The sequence below is a fragment of the Paroedura picta genome, chromosome 4 (genome assembly GCF_049243985.1).
Source record: "Paroedura picta isolate Pp20150507F chromosome 4, Ppicta_v3.0, whole genome shotgun sequence".
In the NCBI taxonomy this organism is placed as follows: domain Eukaryota; kingdom Metazoa; phylum Chordata; class Lepidosauria; order Squamata; family Gekkonidae; genus Paroedura; species Paroedura picta.
In genome coordinates, this window is record NC_135372.1 from 115,034,321 (window position 1) to 115,054,808 (window position 20,488).

At 44.5% G+C, this 20,488-nt stretch overlaps 1 long non-coding RNA gene and 1 other non-coding gene across 2 annotated transcripts; one reads left to right on the forward strand and one right to left on the reverse strand.

Annotated features, from left to right (window-relative positions):
* Positions 1-237: 237 nt before the first annotated feature.
* On the forward strand, positions 238-343 carry LOC143836940 (U6 spliceosomal RNA). The gene has a single exon (XR_013230852.1). It is a non-coding gene; the product is annotated as a U6 spliceosomal RNA (small nuclear RNA).
* Positions 344-4,252: 3,909 nt separating this feature from the next.
* LOC143836857 (uncharacterized) lies at positions 4,253-20,358 on the reverse strand. The gene is made up of 3 exons (XR_013230788.1): positions 20,320-20,358; positions 6,114-6,381; positions 4,253-4,467 (listed from the first exon to the last, which is right to left on the reverse strand). It is a non-coding gene; the product is annotated as an uncharacterized LOC143836857 (long non-coding RNA).
* Positions 20,359-20,488: the final 130 nt, after the last annotated feature.

A 20,488-nucleotide genomic window follows, 5' to 3' on the forward strand; every position in this document is an offset into this window, starting at 1 on the left:
GCAAATCCCCTGCTCCCAATGAACTAAAATGATGTTAGTGCAGGGGCCACAAGACAGAAGAGGGTCTCTGAAATGAACATTTAGTCCTTGGTTTTCTCAGAAGACTCCCCTTCCTATCACCAAGTGAATTGTTGTAGCCAGAAGTCCTGTCGTTGTGTGATTATCAGCTGTGTGTGTGTATATATATACACTCAAACTATATTTCTGACGGAGGCATCTATGAAGATGAGTGAGTGAGTACTTTGGCAGTGCATGTTCTAATAGTGGAACTATACAGAGAAAAATTAGCATGGTCCCTGCACACAAATGATATGCGGATGACTGAGAGCATAACAAGATGATGACTATTAATCAAACACAACAGTAAACAATTTTTTTTGCACATGAAACACATTGGATTTGCCAAACAGGGTGAAACAAGGATGAACAGTATTATAACAAGACAAAAAGTCACCAGCCCAGCACAGTACTAAACATCCATCTTTTACTAGGATTGGTTTAATCATAGGCTATGCAAGAAATCTGGAGAACCAGGAGGCATTTTTTTTTCTGGGAGGTCTTGGATCTTCTTCTCCTGATAATGAACGTAAATGTTTGTCAGATGAATAATACCCTTCCACAAGTACGTACCTAATGGATCTCAAGGAGCAACAAGCTCTCAGCTGCTGATTTATATATTTTTTTAAAAAATCACCGCTGTTCAACAACCAGAAGAACAAGCCCAGATAATTAATAAAGGCATATTTCCAAAAGACGACAATTAATGAATTTATATGGTATCCTGGCTACGAGGTGCATTAATTTAGATCGACAGCACTCAAGGTCTTGAGAGCTGGCCCTGTAGTAGACAGAGAGGATGAAAGCAGGAGGGAGAGTAAACAGAGAGACTTCTAAGTGCCAGTGACATTTGTTCAAATACTTTCTTTCAATCAGCTTAAAAGGAAAATACAAAGCTGGGGTCACTCTTAGCAGAAGAAACAAAATGGAAAACAAGCAACGTGGTGACCGCAATTAAAACAGGGTTCGGAAACCAAACCTTCTGGGCCGAGAGGCTTGAAATCAACATGCTGCCAAGGTTGGGCTGGGGATTTGCTTTTGGGGCGATTTCCCAAATATATCAGTTAATATTTTGACTGGTCAGCACATAGGATAACGAAGGTGTTCCTCAAGGTTCTTTATGTCCCCCCCTTTGGGGGGGAGTATAACTTTTCTTTCTCAAGTTTCATTATTCAGTTCAGCTGCAGGGGAACCATTAAGAAACATGGCACAGTGAAGAACATGCAACTTTCTGTAAGGACAGTACGTAGATAACTTGCAAAATGTCTTGAAAGAATGGAGAATTTGTTAAAACCTAGGAGTCCATTCTATGGCTCTTTGTGGGGCTAGTCTCATTCACTTGCACATGTTAACAATAAGGTCAGCTTCAAAACCATTGAGGTAGAGGATAGTTATAGATATCATGTGGCTGGAACTAAGGGGAGATGCAGGGATTTTTCTGGAGAGTCCAAACGCTGAAGGGAGATGACTGACGGTACCATTTTGTTTTATAATCACTCTGAGAAAAAGAGTTCAAATGACAATACAAAAGAAATAGAATATCCACAGTCTACTATTTGAATAGGAAGTTATAGTCAGAATGTCATCACTGGATACAAACACATACCGCAAGTAGCTAAGAACCCATTGAAAATTCATTTCACGAGGGAGCAATTGGAAGTGGAGAGGCAGCAAGTGGGAAAGGGGTGGAGATGCTCAGCTTCTTCTGCCATGCATGACACTCCATTTTAAGATGCCTGCCAGTTAGTTTTTCCTCAATGAGGTTCTAGATATGTTTACTCTCACAAAAACCTGTTTGGAATCCTATGGGAGGGAAGGCACTGCTAGAGAAATAAGCAGAGACATGGTGGGTGGGAAAGGGTTAAAGGTTTCTTCCCTTAATTTTCACCTAAGGAAAAGGCCATCTGGTTACTGTTAAGCATCTTTGCACATAACATAGTTTTGCCATGACATCTTTGGGATTTCTTTAGCAGATCTTGGAAGGCTGCTTATTTCATGGCCTTTGGGTCACTAGTTTCTAGGCATGTCAGGCTCCAGGTGGGACCTAGGGATCCTTTGGAGTTACAGTTCAACTCCAGATCATTACTCCTGAAGAAAACGGTGGCTTTGGAGGCTAGACTCTATGGCATCATACCCCACTGGGGTCCTTTGTTCTCCCCAGGCTCCTCCCCCAAATCTCTAGGGACTGCCCAGCCTGGATCTGGTACCCCCCCCCCATGCCGTCAGTGGCCAGGGGGGCCTGGCAGCCCTACAGCAGTATCAACTGAGTGTCCTCAGAGGTACCCATAGCAAATTGCTGTGCCTGCCTCAGGGCTTGCATGATAAAATCTTGGCATGAAGGTTCTTAAGAATTACCATTCACTCATGTTTTAGTCTCCAGAATTAGAATAATGTTCTCAGGATTATGGTAGAAGAACAATGGTGCAGCTTTCCCTCCCTATCCCTCAAAACTTCTTTGTGGATATGTTATTGGAACAGGGCTTCTGTAAGGGACCAACAGATGACACTCCTGTCTAGCAAGCAGCACAGAAATAGGACCCAGTTTTCTCATGTATATATTTGATATCTTTATGAAATTTGATATCTATATGCCAAGGATTCCCAATGAGGAGTCCATAAAATGTCCAGAGGGGTCTGTGGCCATTCCCCTCCTGCCTTTATGGACTCAACAACAAGCTAAGAATCGGCTACTCTCCCCATCCCAAGTATGAGTTCTCTCATGGTTTTCTTCTCCTGGTAGGGGGCAGAGCCTGCCTGCCTACTCCTGCCTTAAACTACCTCCCCCCCCCCAATCCTCCTCGAGACTGTCTGTTAACATGGGTGGTGATGTCACTTCCTGTGACATATCACTTCCAGGGGCATGGGGGGGGGGGTGTTGCAGGGAGGTGTTGGCAGTTGGCATCACTTCCAGGGCTCCTTGAAGCCTGAAAGATTATTTCAGGGGCCCCTCCATGGTGAAAAGGTTGAAAAAGGCTGCTGGATGCCATCACATAGAGTGGTACCCAGGCAGCTGAAGAAATAAAAGGGGTCTTCCATTTGAAGCACTTGTAAGGAAAGCGCAGTGGCCCAGTGGCAGAGCATCTGCTTTGCACACGGATTGCACAGAGACCGAGGCTCCATCTCCAGTTAAAAAGTCCAGGCAATAGGTGATTGGCAGGACCTCTGCTGAGACCCTGGAGTGCCACGACCAGCCTGAATGGGCAATGTTGGCCTTAAAAGTTCAGTGCTCTGACTCAGTGAGTAAGGAGTAAGGAGCAGAGATTCACGATAGCACATGAACCATTGTTCATTTTTCATCCCCCCCTTTTAACTCTTGCCCCCCCCCATTAAAAAGATTGAGAGACATACCACAGTCCTGTTTACTGTGTTTATGAAAAAGATATCTCATAATGCACAGGCATATTTTATCGTCAGGATAAGAGCCATAAAGACTAAGCAAGGTTCAAGTCAGGCTGCATTTAGACATGTCCATGGAGCTGTTGCAAGCACAGGAGCCCTGCAGAAAGAGCTGGTGCTCTTCCCTCAGTGTTTGCATTGATGGGAAGGACGTTGCCGTTTTGGCCCTCTAGTAAGCTTCCCTGGCAGCAGCTGGGGTGGCTCCCTCAAGCAACACCTCAAGCAACACTCCAAAGGTGTGTGTATGGTTGGGGGAGCTTCCATGTTGATACTCCTCCCATTGCTTAATGTTAGTAGACAAAATGCCGCACTAGAAGGACCACTGGCTAGGCCCAGCCTGGCCACTGTTATGCTCCTCTAGTGCTTGCTTGTAGAGAAAATACCAAGTGATGAACTTTGATACTGGGTAATGAAAAAAGGACCGTCCTTGTGCTTTCTCCTATGCAATGTATCTGTCAAGCAGCCCGACTACACTGTGATTATCATATGAAAAACACACCCTGTTCTGTAAAGTTAAATATTTTACCATGTGAACTGGTAACTATTAGTTGCTTAGTAACATCGCATCATGTGTATCATTTAGCTCTAGAATTAATGGGTATGCTGTGCTTTGATGGGGGGTAGAGAGAGGAGATCTCCTGTTAAAATTGCTTTTTCCCCTTGCCAGAGTTTCAGATGGCTGGATTTGTTCCAAGTGGTGTGAAGTGGTGAAAGTCATTAACTTCCCGCAGTTCTAATCTGGCTGTGAATGAGAATGAACAGCAGGAAGCCGCATGTTTAACTGCATGATCTCCTTGTGTTTATTATTCAGGCAGTCGTTGCAAGCAAGGGAATCCTCCTTGGGGCCTTGGGGACGTCAGGGGGCTGGCAGATCTTCCTTCCCAGCAGGTTTCTCCGGACAGAAGCAGGCCAAGAGCTCTCAGTCCTGGGCCAGAAATCCTTGGGCATGCGTGCCCAGTACAAACACTTATCTGACTGGTGTATCATGTTGTTTGAGGACTCAAACGGCTGTTACTGCCAAAATAAAATAAATCAAAATTTAGAAATCAAAGTTAAAACAAATACTGCCAAGCCCTGACCTGGATAGCCCAGGTAAGCCCGATTTTACCAGCTCTTGGAAGCTAAGCTGGGCTGACCCTGCTTGGATGGGAGAACACCAAAGATTTGGGTGGTAGTTCCTCCAAGGAGCACCAGGGGTCATGACACAGAGGCAAGCAATGACAAACCACCTCTGAACAGCCCTTGCCTAGCTGCCAGCCAGTCCTCAGTTCTCCTGGCTACACTACACACGCCATACGATAAACAGATAAGGATACTGCCAAGGAGGTCTTATTGCCTAAGCTCTACTTTGCATACTTATTGGGTCTGAAAAGCTAGAGAGGTAATTCTGAAGAGGATGGTCGTGGGCTGGAATATACGATGCACCAAAGGATAAATACACCGAAATATTGAAGAGGATACATTTGCTGTATAGTAGTTTAATTCAAGATAATCCTATGCTGGCACTCGGGGGGACCAGCCGTGAAAGGAGCCCAACGTCTTCCTGGGTGTTTAGAGTCATGTGGAAGGTAGAATTTGGGCAGGTGTGGCTCAACATCCTCTAGAGCTGCCAAGAGCTAGCTTGTCGGCACTGACCAAAATCTCGTTTTCTTCATAACTAGTGGAACTGTTTACTGGCCTGCGGGAAAGATCCCTTTAATAGAGCCTTGATGTGGCAAAATGGGAAGATAAAGCTTTTCATGGCATAAGACCACCTAGTAGTAAATAAGATCCCAAGAAGCCTCTTGGAAAAGGGCCTTTCCCCCCCTCCAGGCCAGTTTTCTCCATCCCTAGTATCTGCTGCTTCACACCTACTTTTATTTGAAAGTAATTCCCAACTGAATCCAGTAGGGCTTATTGCTGAGTAAAGATGGACAGGACTGCAGGCTTGAGAGTGGACTAGTTCTGCCCCTATGGAATCATTTTGCGCGGAGATAAAGACTTCCTTGGCTTAGATCCTGCCTAGCTTCCTACAGGAGCAGGTGGGGAGGGGGCCATTATCTCTAATCCCTCCTTCCCATGGCAGCTCCAAACTGTCCACAGGACCTGAGCGGTAGCATTGGCTGGAGGTATCAATAAGTATTCATGTTGACACCTGGAGGAGCCCAGGCACTAGATTTCTGAAAATCTATCTACTGTTATTGATGCAGAAGTACAATAAGATCAGAGCCCAGTAGCACCTTAAAGACCAACAAAGACCGTTTATGCACTGGAAACTTCACTGCCCCAGCTGTCATGCAGGAGTACAAATCTGGGGCAGATGAGGTGCACTGGGCCAAATGCTCCCCCGTGTGGGTGCAGGAAGAGGTGGGGCAACCTGCCACGACTAAAACTCCAATCTGCAGCCGGCAAGAAACCTTCAGTGCGTAAACGGTCAAAGATTTATTCAAGGCATAGAGCCAAATCCTAACTACTAGACCACCAGGGATCCAGTGCTACACCTTGAATAAATCTTTGTCGGTCTTAAAGGTGCTACTGGGGTCTGATAAAATTGTGCCACTTCAGACTGACACGGCTACCCATTTGAATCCATCCTGATGCAGAAGTAGATAAGCTATTCTTTTTCCTGGTCAACGGGCAACTGTAGGTGCTGGAAAAGCTTGTTTATCACTTGTCGTTACCCTTTCCATAGAGGTCTTCTGCTCCCACGCCAGTGATAAGATTTGTCTTGCGCAGAAGGAAAAGTATCCTGTTCCCAAGTCTGACTGCTGGCAAAATTTGGTTTTTCCCTTTTGCTGGTAAGCATAAGACCAGTTTTCATCGTCCCAGTAGCCTTGGAACTAACAAGTTCCCCCTTCAGCATCAGCTGGAGCTGAAAAATCGCCAAGATTATTTTCCTGACTTTCTAGCATCTTTCTCTCTTCTGCTGCCCAATACTTCATCACACACCTAAAAAAAAAGAATGTATATATCTCTTTGGAGAACCCTTGAAGAATAATATATTTTTTTATTATCATGACAGTAAGGCCGTGGGTTGCCATGGTTACATCTCTTTGGTGGAATAGTAGCATTCTGGATGTTTTACATTCTGCATTCTCCCCCCCCCCCTCATTCTGCCTTTTCATTCTATACACACTCACAGGTTGTCTTTATTGGTATTATATCATCATTATCAGGAACAATATATAATTTGCCACAAAGAGAGCTCAACTGTCTTCATCAGGCTGTTAACAGAAGCGGCTACGTTGGAGTGTTTTTTGGCAAAACGGTAACATGGATAATATATACTGTGCCGGCAAGAGAAGCTCCGAAGGGGCCTCATCTGTCTCTCTTCTCTCTCTATATTGAACATTAAATTCCATCTCTGGACTTCGGGACTTTTGAATGAATGTTATAAAATGAATTCCAATCTGTGGTGCTTCTCATAGTCGCCCTGCTGTAGAATCAGCCTTTCTCTCCCACTTGTCAGCGAGGCCGTCTGCAACCCTCAAGCCTTTTTTAAGCCTTCATCTGTCTTGAGGCACACGGAAAGCAGGCTGGATATATTTGCTTCTCCTTATTCCTTTCCTCTATCATTTTCAGACTGCGGCTTAGCTACGACTAGGTGTGGGTTTCCGGGTTGGGGGGGGGGGTTGGTGTGCTACAAAGGAGAGCAAACAGCAATTAAATATATATATATATATATATATATATATATATATATATATATATATATATATATATATATTAGCTTTGTATTTTTGCAAAGTTTGAGACCAAATCACCCCCCCCCCAAAAAAAAAAAAACATGGCAAACATGGCTTTGTCTAAATTGCAAAAATAAAAACATGGGAGCCTTAAATATTTGTGGCTGCAGGTTTTCTTATAAGGATTAATCTATTCTAGAGTTGCCAACTTTTTCTAGCTGTGCCTTTAGCTGTTTGATAAGCAGAAATCCAGCAGGTGAACTGTCTCCTGGATAATGGAGTGGTGGGAAAAGCTAGACCTCCTGCCTCTCTAGTTGTCAGGCAGCTGTTAACAGCACAGGTGCCTAGTTGGGGGGGAAAGTGGCAATCTTTGTCTCATTAAAAACCAATCATATTACCATCTTTGCTTCCTACTCCACATCTGTTTGGGTTGCACAGTTCCTAAATACATTGACTTGCCTCTCAATTGTCCAGTGGTTTCCAGAAAATGGACCTGTTTGGTGACTGGACCAATGTCAAACTAGTGAGGGTGGAATGAAAGATATTAAAGTCCTGGTGGTATTTTGAGATAATCAAGAACCCTTCTGCTGCACATTGCATATGCCACAACCAAGAGAAGAAAGGAATAGCACCTTAAGCATGTGGAGACCTAACATCATAGACATTTTTCATGATCTGAAATTTTGAAATGGCCCTTTTTAAAATCCAGAAGTGCACATTTGGCATCTGGCTGCAAAGAGCCATTGCTGGCATCAGTAGAGGGCAAGATGAAGGAGAGGCTGAGGCCCACACCTAATGTGAAACAGTTGTGTTTCTTCCCTTATGTTGCAGACGTCCTACTGCAGCAGCGTTTTCCAACCAGGGTTACACATAACTCCAGGGTTATGCCAGAGTCCCAGAGGGGTTACACCAGTTAATGGGAGATAAAAATTTTAATGTGTTTTTACTTGGGAAGGTCTACCTGCCCCCTCCCCAAATGGCCAATGATGGGCCTGGAGGGTGTAGAGGGGTGGGCAGAGAAGGCCACTAGGCTGCTTCAGGTTTGGGGGTGGAATTTTTTGCATGTCACAGATGCACAGATGTGTTGGACAGCACATTTAAAAACTTTGTACTGTTGGTGTCTAATATTTTAGCCCAGTGCTATGGTAAGGTTGCGAAAGGAGTACAAGCCACTGTTCTAGGAAAAATCTCACAGGCATTCTTTTGATTTGCTCTCCCCACAACTGGAATCTTGTATTGCTGTATCCTGTGGACTGTTTTGGTTAGGCATGTACATTTGGCTCCCACAAACAAAACTAAAATACATTCCCAGTATTTCTTTAGTATTTCTAAGACAAAAACAGAATCTCTAATCTGCTAATTTTTCAAATACAGCTGATCTGAATAAAAGTGGAATTTTTGGGGCTTTATTGGGGCATATTCAGCAACTATACCGCTGAAATGGTTGCTAGTCATTTCAACTTTACAGTTTTACTAGTCTGCCAATCAACTGTTAAATTTAAATGGCTAGCAGCCATTTAAACCCTTCCTTTAGCTTCCCTCCCCTCTTCTAAAGGGAGGGAAGTAAAAATTACTGGCTTGCAGCCATTCAAGCCTTAGAGCTGGTTGCAAGTCATTCCAGCAACCTTTCTGCTTCTCTCCTGAAATTGCTGCCAGTCATTTAAACATAAAAGCCTGACTAATCTACAGCCATTTAAAGCTTCCATTTATACCCCCCCCCCCTCTTCCAAAGGGCAGGACTGCTGAGGAGAGTCAGTTCCAACCCCAAACAGAGAGAGTTCTCTCACCAGGACATCTGGATCAGCTGTTTGGCAGACATTTAAATGGATCTTGGCCCCCTTGAGATGCCTAAGAGCTGAAAAAATTCAACTTCCCCAAATGTTTTCTGAATCCCAATACCATAGAAATTTTGGGATTCAGGGATATTGGGAAATACCAATATTTTTCAAGTACAATATACCTGAATCTGAAAAATATGTTTTTTGCACATGCTTAGTTCTGGCCAGCAAAAGATTGGGAGGGGGGTATTACATCACATTGATTTTTTTTCCTGGAGCAATCAAACAATGGGAAATAGTATGATGGCATTCACCACAACTGAACCTAAAACCACTGTTTGGGACATGTTGGAGTGCCCACCTAGATGCGTTCAAATCAGACTTCCTGCAGTTGCCTCAGTTGGCTGATGCATTATAACAGGGGTAGTCAACCTGTGGTCCTCCAGATGTTCATGGACTACAATTCCCATGAGCCCCTGCCAGCAAATGCTGACAGGGGATCATGGGAATTGTATTCTATGAACATCTGGAGGACCACAGGTTGACTACCCCTGCATTAGAAGATCTTTCTCGTGTACTCATCCTCATCACAGTCAGTACACAAAGGCAAAACATATAATTAGCTGTCTTTATTCTCAATTACAGCCCTTAAGGTGGCTGTCAAAAAAGTTAATACAAATCAGTTTTTAAAACTGTATGTATGTATGTCTAAAGTCAACAATTAAATATTTGGATTGCATTATCTGTTGGAGGATTAAATTTGTTACAGCAAAGATGTAACTCTTGGTTTTAAAAATGGAGTGATGTATTTCTCACTACGGATTCCCCCCTCCCCTGTATTAGCTAGGTTATGGCTCATTTAATTCAGTGTTGAGTGAGAAAATTAAGTTGTTTTCTTTCTACCAGATGGTTCCAAATGAAACTTTTCAGTATGTGGAGATTGTTCAGTTGCTTAAGTATTTTGGATAGACACTGATTAACCTCCTCACTTCCGATGAGGAGAGTGAAGAAACTTTTCTGGAGATCCCTGAGATTCAGGCTTTACCAGAACATTTATATTGCTTTTACAAAATGATGTCAATTTTATTGAACAGCTGCCTTAACACAATCATAGAAGGTAGGTGTTCCCTCTAGTTCAGGCTTTCTCAACCAGGATTTTGTGAAACCCTGGAGTTTCTTAATGGCTCTGAAAGGGTTCTCCGAATGGATGGGAATTAATTAATTTTTATATATTTTTGCATTTGTTAAACATTTATGAGGTGATATGACCACATCGAAAATTATGGTGGCTCTTGAGCCCTAGGATTGCCAAGAGTCGGGTGTGACTGAATGGTTAACATCATCATTATGACCATATATGGTCATGTTGGCCCCCTCTCAGAATGGTCAGTGATGGGCCTGGAAGGGGAGGGGTCCTGGGTGGGTTCACAGCTATGCTTCCTAACCATGTTCTGCACAGTTATGCCACTTCTGCAGTTTCTCGAAGCCTGGAGAATTCTTCAGGGGTTTCTCAGTGGTAGAAAAGTTGAGAAAGGTTGCTCTAGTTTTATACAAAGGAATAAAAAGTAGTTAAGAATACCTTTTCTCTTTATTAGTAAGCAGATTGAAATGGAAAGGGTAGGGGTTAAAGCACGTAGCCCTATTCTACCTTCAGCCTGTGAACATTCACTGAATGCATTCATAAAGCATATATATCATAAGTACAAATTTATTTATGGATCATATTGGTACATAGTATACTTATCTTCTCAGTGAATTTGTGGAGACTGGGGGGAAGCTGAGAGAACTCTCAGAAAACAGTGACCAGCCCAAGGTCACCAAGCTGGCTGCATGTGAAGGAGTGGGGAATCAAACCTCTGCACTCTTAACCATTACACAACACTTGCTCTCTAGACATCAGTGAAACTGAAAGACCAATGTCTCATGCAATAGAAGAAGAAGAAGAAGAAGAAGAAGAAGAAGAAGAAGAAGAAGAAGAAGAAGAAGAAGAAGAAGAAGAAGAGTTGGTTCTTATATGCCGCTTTCCCCTACCCGAAGGAGGCTCAAAGTGGCTTACAGTCGCCTTCCCATTCCTCTCCCCACAACAGACACCCTGTGGGGTGGGTGAGGCTGAGAGAGCCCTGATATCACCTGATATCACTGCCCGGTCAGAACAGTTTTATCAGTGCCGTGGCGAGCCCAAGGTCACCCAGCTGGTTGCATGTGGGGGAGTGCAGAATCGAACCCGGCATGCCAGATTAGACGGCCGCACTCCTAACCATTACACCAAAGTGGCTCTTGAATAGCAATTGAATAACATTCAACCCAGCTGTTCGCATTTTGCTCTTGCTTCTTCACAGTATATTGTTTATCTACTCACAGTGTAGATCCTGCCCTCCAGGTGGCTTAGACTTCGACATTTTGAAAACAGCAATATGCAAACAAAAATTAAAATATAAAGGACAACTGTGACAACAACAACTTTATCAACTTGTAACAGTTTTGCCATTTGTAGAAGAAAAGAAACCTTGAAAATATTTTGGATTTAGATATCTATGCAAACATGAAAGGAGACATAGGCATGAACCAGGGAAAACAAATATTTCTGTTCCATCCTAGTGTGCAGGTACATTTTGTTGGAAGTGAACACCTCTGCAACGGCTCTTTGCACCCAACATTTCACTGCTCCAGAGGTTGTAGCTGAGCTAGTACGATGGACAAAGATTCTTCTGTGTCCTTTCTCTGTTCTGTTGCTATCTCTTTCTTTTCCCAGAATACTAATGCCAGTTATTTCCTTCCTTATTTCTTCCTTTGTGCTCTCTGACCTCCGTGACAGCAACATGGATGATCCTGCATTGAGTTGGGGTTTGGACTGGGTGGCCTGTAAGGCCCCTCCCAACTCTATGATTCTATTCCATTGGTCGATCAGAATCATTTTTGTCTACTCAGGCTGGCAAGAGCTCTTCAGGATCTGAGGCTGAGGCTGAGGTCTTTCACATCTCCTGCATCCTTTAACAGGAGATGGCAGGGATAGAACCTGGGACCTTCTGCGTGTCAAGCAGATGTTCTGCCACTGAGCTGCAGCCCCTCCCAAAGAACATTTGTTCTTTGAGTCTCTCTCTCCTTTCTAGCTGAGGAGATTGTTAGAATGCCCATCTCTCCTTTCCCATCGCAGTAAGTATTTCTCTAATAATAAATAGTGTCTAGTTCTTTTCTAAAGCAATAGACCTCATGTGGACTTCATTCTGAAAGCAGCCTCCTCCTTTCATTAGAGTGAAGCTGACTCCTGCTAACACATTTTTGGCTTTTGTCCAGTAAGTCTTTTTTCATCCTGGCATGAGAAGCTGTGCCTCTCCAAATTCCAGCTTCTGTACCAAAACTAGGGAAGGGGGGAACCCGCTCTTCCAAGCATCTGGCCGTCCTGTCCCAAGGCACTAGATGAGGAGTAGTCAAACTGCGTCCCTCCAGATGTCCATGGACTACAATTCCCATGAACCCCTGCCAGCAAATGCTGGCAGGGGCTCATGGGAATTATAGTCCATGGACATCTGGGGGGCTGTAGTTTGACTACCCCTGCACTAGATGATCCTAGTGGTACGCACACATTCAACTCCCCCTTCCCCCCGCAGGTGGACAGTTTAGTAGATACAACCTCCAAAGCCTAAATCTGGAGAGACCTAACTTTACTCTTGGTTTCTCACCACTAGGTCGCCCCTCCATCAATGCTAAGTTAATTCGACTGCAGCTCCAAATGGCACCCTTCCCCCCCCTGTTGTTTGCTTTGTCGAGCAATTTCTACATTATCGGCAGAATGCTGCAACTTCCCATCAGCCAAACACACAATATCTATTTTAGACTCTCCTTAACAATGTCGCCCCATTTAAGACACATTTCATCAAAATGTGATTTACCTTTAATAGGAGTGGGGGTGGGGAGAGGGAGAGGGACAAAAAAGCTTATTCATGATTCATTTCTTGGTCTATCCATTCAATTTCACATCACAGGCTGTTGCCATGGAAATGTCACACACACACACAGGCGATGGGAGCCGGGAGTCTAATGCTAAGGCTGAGAGGAGCGGGGGGGGGGGGGGGGGCGGGAAAGAAAACAAATGTTTTTCATAAACAAAGGAAGGAGGATGGCAACAGAGGGAAGTGACAGTCTCTGCTGGGCTTTGGAAGCAGAAGCTCTTCCCGGTGAACGGACAGATTTAGGGCAGCAAGGGGGAGAGACAGCCTGGCCTTGAAGAGGGCACCATCCCCACCACACCCTGGGCTCCCATGTTCGAGAACATCAGTGGAAAAATGAAGATTCATTGGGAGCAGCCGGTTTTTTCAGCTGGCCCTTACAGCTGTGCCTTTGCCAGCAATTTGTATGCCTGATTCAGCAGGGGCCAGTCCCAAGGTTATGACAATAAGTATTAGGGGAAGGGCCAGGACATCTCCTTTGCACTTAGAAGATCCTGTGCTCAGGCTCCAGCACCTCCCGTTCAAAGGATTTGGCAATCGGTGGTATTCAAAAACCTCCACCTGAGAGAGCCACTTTCAGTCAGAGTTGGCAATGGCAACTTCAGTAGACCAGTAGAAGGCGCATATTCTGTAACTGTGGCTGGTCAAGGCATATGGACAGAGTCTGCCTGAAAAACTGGTAACCTGAAATTCACCATCATTGACTTCTGGGCGATTTCCCCCTAAAACTCCAAATCTGCCAGCTCTTCTTGTTCTGCTTTTTCTTTGGTCTTGGCATTCTGGGATGCTCTTCTGCCAGTCTGGGCAGATTTGCAGTCCACGTGTGTGCTTTGATCAGCTTGTAGATAAATAACCCTTCAAGGCAGTTCTTCTCTAAGGGAAGAAGAGTTGTTTGCCACTTAATCCATAGGACAGACTGCTTACCCATGGTGAGTGGAAAACTGGAGAGGCTACCTGCATGCAAATCTACTCATGGGCCAGTGTCCTGGCATGCACTCATCAGCCAGTACATGAGATTGATGCTAATCAGACGCCTTCAGACCTTGCAAAAACACTGTGGTTGTTACAGCCCCACAACAAACTCAGAAATGGAAACCTAAGTAGTGGCTCCCTCAGGGAGAAAGGCCCAGCTATTACCAATATATCCCAAGACATATCCAGAAGGGAAAAAACACTTGGTGCACACCCCTTCTTATCACTCTAAAGAATTATATTCTCAGAAGAATCTTCTGAGACACAAGAGACAGCCGAGACTTCTGCCTGTAAGTTGTTCTGTCTTCCTAGATACCCTTCCCCACCTCAAATTTGGGAGAGGGAGATAGCTGTGGATGTTACTCTGTAATTAAGGAAACACAGGAGCTCATGAAGCTACCTTATACTGAATCAGACCATTAGATCACTATGGTCCGGTCTGACGAGCATGGCTCTCCAAGGTCTTTGTAGAAGTCCTTCATATCACCTTCTGCTGTTCTTTTTAAATGGTGATGCCAGGGATTGAATCCTGGGACCTTCTGCATGCCAAGGCGATGCCCAGCCACTGAATCAAAGCCTTCCCACAGGTGAGGAAAGAACTCACAATATGCTACACATTACTACTTTAGTTACTTCTAATTGATGTGACGAATAAATGCAAGGAAGTCCCAGAGAGGTGTCAATACCCCCACCTCTTCTGCTCTGCTAACACAGGAAGTTGTACCAGGCAAAATTCTCTCACTTATAAAAGTGTTAGCGGTGGTTTCTGTTGCTTTTGTTTTTCCTGAGTCAAAGAAGTGGGGTGCACTGGCCACTGGGGCATGCCCTGGGCACATGACTGGGTTTCGTGCTGATGTAAGTAGATACCTGCAAGGAAAAGAAGTTTTGAACTGTTTTCAATTTGTTACAAATGTATTCAAAATGAACTGATTCATCCAAAACACCTATAGTGTAGTTTTGATTTGGCCGTAAGAGAGATGGGGTTGTGTATCACTGCTGGAGCAGCCGTTCCGCATATGAAAAGTCCCTGATTCGATTTATGACACCCACCCCCCTCGATCAAATGGTCAGGTGATGTTTCTTCTGAGACCCTGGGAAATCCCTGCTGGTCAGAGTAGGCAATGCTAACCTTGACAGGCCAGTGGTCTGACTGAAGCAACTGTGTGACTTCCACGGAACTAATCATCAGCTAGAACCTGGAGTTTAATCCAATTCACCACTGTCTCACTCCATAAATTCATAAAATTGGTTGACAAAAATATGACTTTTTCTGGAGGGGTGGGGTGGGGAGAACAAATGCTAGCTCACAAATAGAAAATTTCAGGAGGGAGAAAGGAAACATTCATTCCAGGGAAATTGCTACTTTCCAGATGTAATGCGAAGCTGTGTATTACAGAAACAGAGGGAAATGGTGCTTTTGCTTCACTGGCTCCATAAATTTAAAGCAAAAAAAAACCCCAAACCTCTCTGCTCTCTCCAGTGATATAATGCTATTGCCCCTGTAATATCAGTTGTACTTTACGCTAATCAAATGCAATCTCCCTGTCTCCAGCCTGGGAAATAGATGTGGTATCTTGGCTACCTCGATGCACTAGTAATTCCAGATGAATATTGACTGTTTAATGACAGCCACTCCAGTACAAATATCAACTGATATTATTCAGTCAGATACAGATGATTGAATAGGGATGACATACATGTTACTCAGCAAATGAATGATTTGATTCGCCCTTCCCCGCAGTGCGTTGCGTCTGCTAGGAAATTTTCATTTGGTCTCCCTAACTTGAGAACCAATTGTAAATGTCAGGCCTAAATGCTCAGCTTTAAGTGTTAGGTTGTCTTGTTTGATTACAGAAGTAAAAGGTCACAAATGACTAATGAAAAGTACAAGTGATATTGCCAGGCTAATGCTGTACTGCTGGAGTAAGCAAACAGAACAGGACAAGCTTATCAGCAATTTCATTGTGTCTTTCTTCTGGGGGGGGGGGGGGGGAATCAAGCAGGCATTCTGCTGCCCTCTAGTGCCTGCCACAGCCATTGCACACTCTCCTATTACAGACTGCACCGTCCTCCTCTGCAGGGTTCTGCTGGGCCCCCAAACAACCCACCAGGTACCCCACCTCCTGTGGTCAATTTCTAAGACGATAGGAAGGGGTCACAATCTTACCCAGAAGCCACAACTTCTGAGTATCCTGCTTCATCATCCCAGATGTGTTGAAATAGACTGTACTGAGAGAAACAAACTCTGCACACGATCAGAGATGGTCCTGAAGCCAGTAATCTGGCCCATGTGCCCAAGGGACTGCTACCAATGGCACATCAAGGAGAGCAAGGATACACTGGCTTGTAACCCTCCATTAGCAGTGTGAGAGGGGATGTGCATGGTCTCCAGGACTTCCACCTTTGGACCAAGTCACTGGTACTGCAGGAGAAGATGATAGGGTTGCCATGTTTGGAGTGGCCAAATACCTTGGACTAGGTGTCCTGAGAATTAGTTGCAAATGTTCCAGATCTGTGCTTTGACACAGAAAACAGGGTCTGGTATAATGCCAGGATAAATGCCTCCAAGTTGACTCATGGAGGCATTTTCTGTTACTCAGAACAAGTAAGCATGCTCAACAGCATTTCGACCCAAAACCTTTCAAGGGGCCTTTTTGGACTCAGCCTGGTTCAGGTTCAGAAATGGTAACCACTTTCTTAACATTTAATCCTACCTTGAGCCGGCCATAGAGCTTCTCTTGCACTGCTTGAACCTTCTGGCAGTGAGTTTCCACCTGTTAGATGGACCTTACCATACTTTTGATTTTGACCTCTAATGTAGGTAATTCCAACTGGCAGTCATCAACCTAACTAATCAGCTCCTCTATCCAAATTCTGTGCAAAGCCATTCTTAGGATGGGACAAACAGGACTCCTTTTTGCAGGTCAGACCCTGAATGCTCTTGGGAGCCTACGGGAAGGATGACAGGGCTTACGGATCTTTGGAGAAGGTCTATGTAGCCCGTTCTGTAAGGCATTTTCCTACTAAAAATGAAAACAGATGTAAGATTAAATCGGATGTAACGTCTGGTTAAATGGAATCGTGATTTTAAATTACACACTTTTGCAATTCCCCACCTTGAGTATTAAGTATGCGGATTTCAAAGTAATGTTTGCCTTTTTCTTGAATTTCTATGTGTATATCCTCTGAACACTTAGTTCCATTGACTAGTTCTTGTTGCAAGCATGAAGTAAAGTCTACTCCCCTGATCACTGGACTGCTTAATTTTGCATGTCCTTGCATTTTGACATTTATTTTCTGCATAACCTTACATTTCAACTTTGCTTTTCTTTGGTTTTCGAAAGGTCAGTAACTATTTACACACATGCATAATATATCCAAGTTTATCAGCGGAGAAATCTTACTCTGAGATATTATTATTGTTTCTTATTGTTGCTGTTAGATTCCACAGCACCTACTTAGGGTACAAAATACTCTACAGTTCATCTCTTTCTCTTCACAAGGAACCAGTCACCGTGAGGCTGCGGGGACTGAGATGAGTAAGACGTGGTCATGAGAGTCCTCTTAAAGATCGCTGCGTAATGAAAGTCAGATCTGGAAATGGACACTCATGTAGAGTGGATGTTTCTATGAAGATTATTCCAGTGACTTATAAAACTGATTTCTTTTATGTAAGTGCATTTTAATCTTCCTTCAAGGAACGTGGGGTGGTATATATACTTTTCCCTTCTTTTATTTTGGCTGCACAACAACCCTGTGAGGCTGTAAGAGAATGACTGGCAGAAAGTCACCTAAGGAGCTCCATAACTGTTGCCAGGGATTTGAACTCTGATCCCCAAGCCTAGGCCAACATGTTAACCCCTACACCACTGGCACATTTTAGAAAGATGGCATTCCTTTTCTATGTTTATGAGCAAAGTCCCCAAAGTCATTGGGCCTCCGTCATGCTGTAAATCCTTTGCATTCAATTCAGTCATGATGGAAAGGTTTTACCAATGCTCACGGTCGATATTTAAAATGTTAATACTTTTAATGTTGTTCACTTGTTACGTATCATTATGTGAGCTGACTATTATATATGTGCTGTGCATACCTGGTTTCTACCTGAAAAATCAAATGCAGTATTTGAAATGTTTCTTCTATTGTGTCCTTCCAAAGTCCCTCTGAGAACATTTTAACTGGAGACGTTAGGGACCAAATCAGGACTTCCCGAATGTCCAAGGCATGTGCTGTACCACGCCTTCCTGCACAAATCTCTGCCACCCTCTATAGTATGACTTTAGAGGGACAGATGCAATTTTTGCACAGTGTAAATGACTTGATGGAGATCAACTATACCTCTTCAGCCGATAGAATTCTAGGGATTTACATTGGTAAAGATTTTTTTTAAATGCCAGTAAAAGGTGATTTTAAAAGGTCTAAAGAATGAGACTATTTGGTGTGATGGGAATGTACAATCAATTAACGATGCATAATTATGACAGGAACATGTAAAAAATGTTTTTTTCCTGAATCATATGGAAATGTACATTTGGGCTATGGTCTAAATCAGGGGTAGTCAACCTGTGGTCCTCCAGATGTTCATGGACTACAATTCTCATGAGCCCCTGCCAGCATTTGCTGGCAGGGGCTCATGGGAATTGTAGTCCATGAACATCTGGAGGACCACAGGTTGACTACCCCTGCTCTAGATGTCCATGGACTACAATTCCCATGAGCCTCTGCCAATGTTTGCTGGCAGGGGCTCATGGGAACTGTAGTCCATGAACATCTGGAGGACCAAAGGTTGACTACCCCTGGTCTCAGTCTTTTTCCTTCAAAGAAATGGGTCGTATATTACAGAATGGTCAGCACTGCCAGAATTGATTGCATACTTTGGGAGGTTTAGGGATGCCAGCCTCCAGGTGTGACCTGGAGACTCCACAGAATTACGGCTCATCTCCATACTACTGAGATCAGGTCCCTAAGAGAAAATGGATGTTTTGGAGGGTGGACTGTATGGCTCTGCACCCCACTGAGGCCTCTGTCCTCCCCAAGCACCATCCCCAAATATCCAGGAGCCTCCCAACCTGGATCTTGCAACCTCATTCCTCTGCCATCCCTTGCTGGTGGCCAGTAGGGGACCTGGCAACTCTAGAAAGGATCAATTGTTCTCTCCCCAGCATGGATCAGCCCCTCCATCCCAGTGCACTATTCAGCCTTCTGAGCAACGTACTCTGGAACATAGACTCCTGGGTTCAGGGACATCTCAAGACTTCCTTCTTATTAGCACGATGGAACACGGGCTAAGTATGGCTGCAGCCATGCCAGCACTCCCAGTTGAATAGAATAGGTCGTGCTTCTGAGTGGACTGGCTTACAATGGTTCCCGATGCATTCCTAATGGACTGCTTTGGATTTACAGCTCTACCCCCTCCTCATTTCTGATTACTTGCCCTCTCAAACCTATCTTTTCTTTGCTTATTTTTACTTTTCTTCTGCTATATTGGCTGCTGCCTTTTGGTATTTCTGTTTATTACCTCTGCCAGGATTAAATTTTGTAAATTTACACACACACACACACACACACATACGGAGGGAGGGGGAGAGAGAGGGGGGGAGGGAGGGGGAGAGGGAGAGGGAGAGGGAGAGGGAGAGGGAGAGGGAGAGGGAGAGGGAGAGGGAGAGGGAGAGGGAGAGACGTTCTCTAGACTAGCGATCCCCAACCTGTGGGCTGCAGACCACATGTGGTCCTTCGACTAATTGGAGGTGGGCCCCGAAGGACGCCTTTCCCCCCCCCCCCCAGCCCTTTACAACACACTTTGGGTGTCATTGTCTCCCATCACTCCTAGATAGGACTATCTCGTTGCAGAGAAACAAGCTCAGGGTTCCCATTGATTTGTCATTGTCATGAGTTAAAATTTCCATGAAAATAAAATGTTCCTTATGTTCATTGTTGTGGCGTGTCTGTATCTTATTTTGAAGGGATGTTTAAACATTACCATAGCGACCAGAGTCGGAGAGCCTTAGGGCAGTGGTTGAGAGTAGAGGAGTAAAGGAGGTATATCTATTGCCACTGCAGGATAGAATAACTGTACAGATTTTTTTCTCCCTTCTGCTTTTTGCCCATCTGTCTGCACAGATTAAAGTTGATCCGGCATAGCAGAGGTGGCCAAACCATGGCTCTCCAGATGTCCATGGACTACAAGGCCCATGAGCCCTTACCAGCATGGGTGGAGCTCATGGGCCAGATGAGAGTGACAGTTTGGCCACCCCAGCCATAATGGGTACAGCAGACTAGAGCAGATGCTGGGTTTGTGGTACGCTGTTAACAACATGCACACCCAAGGGCACTGGGCCAGTCCACGCATTCTCAGCCTAACCTACTTCCCTGAACAAAATTTTTTGTCCAGTGGCACCTTTAAGACCAACAGAGTTTAATTCTCAGTACCAGCTCTCACGTGTACGCAAAGAATTATCCCCAGAATTAACCTTCAAGGTACCACTGTGTCCTGTGGCTACCCACCTGAATCTGCCTCACCAAGCTATTGTGAGGCTCCCAGGGCCAAAGGATGTAAGTCCCATTGGGGAAAACAAAGAAGCAGTGAGGAGAGACACGCAAGGCCGTTGTCACTGCAAAGAGACACTGTGAATGCAGTCAGGATGCAGTCAGGTTGTAGGATGCAGCCAGGTTG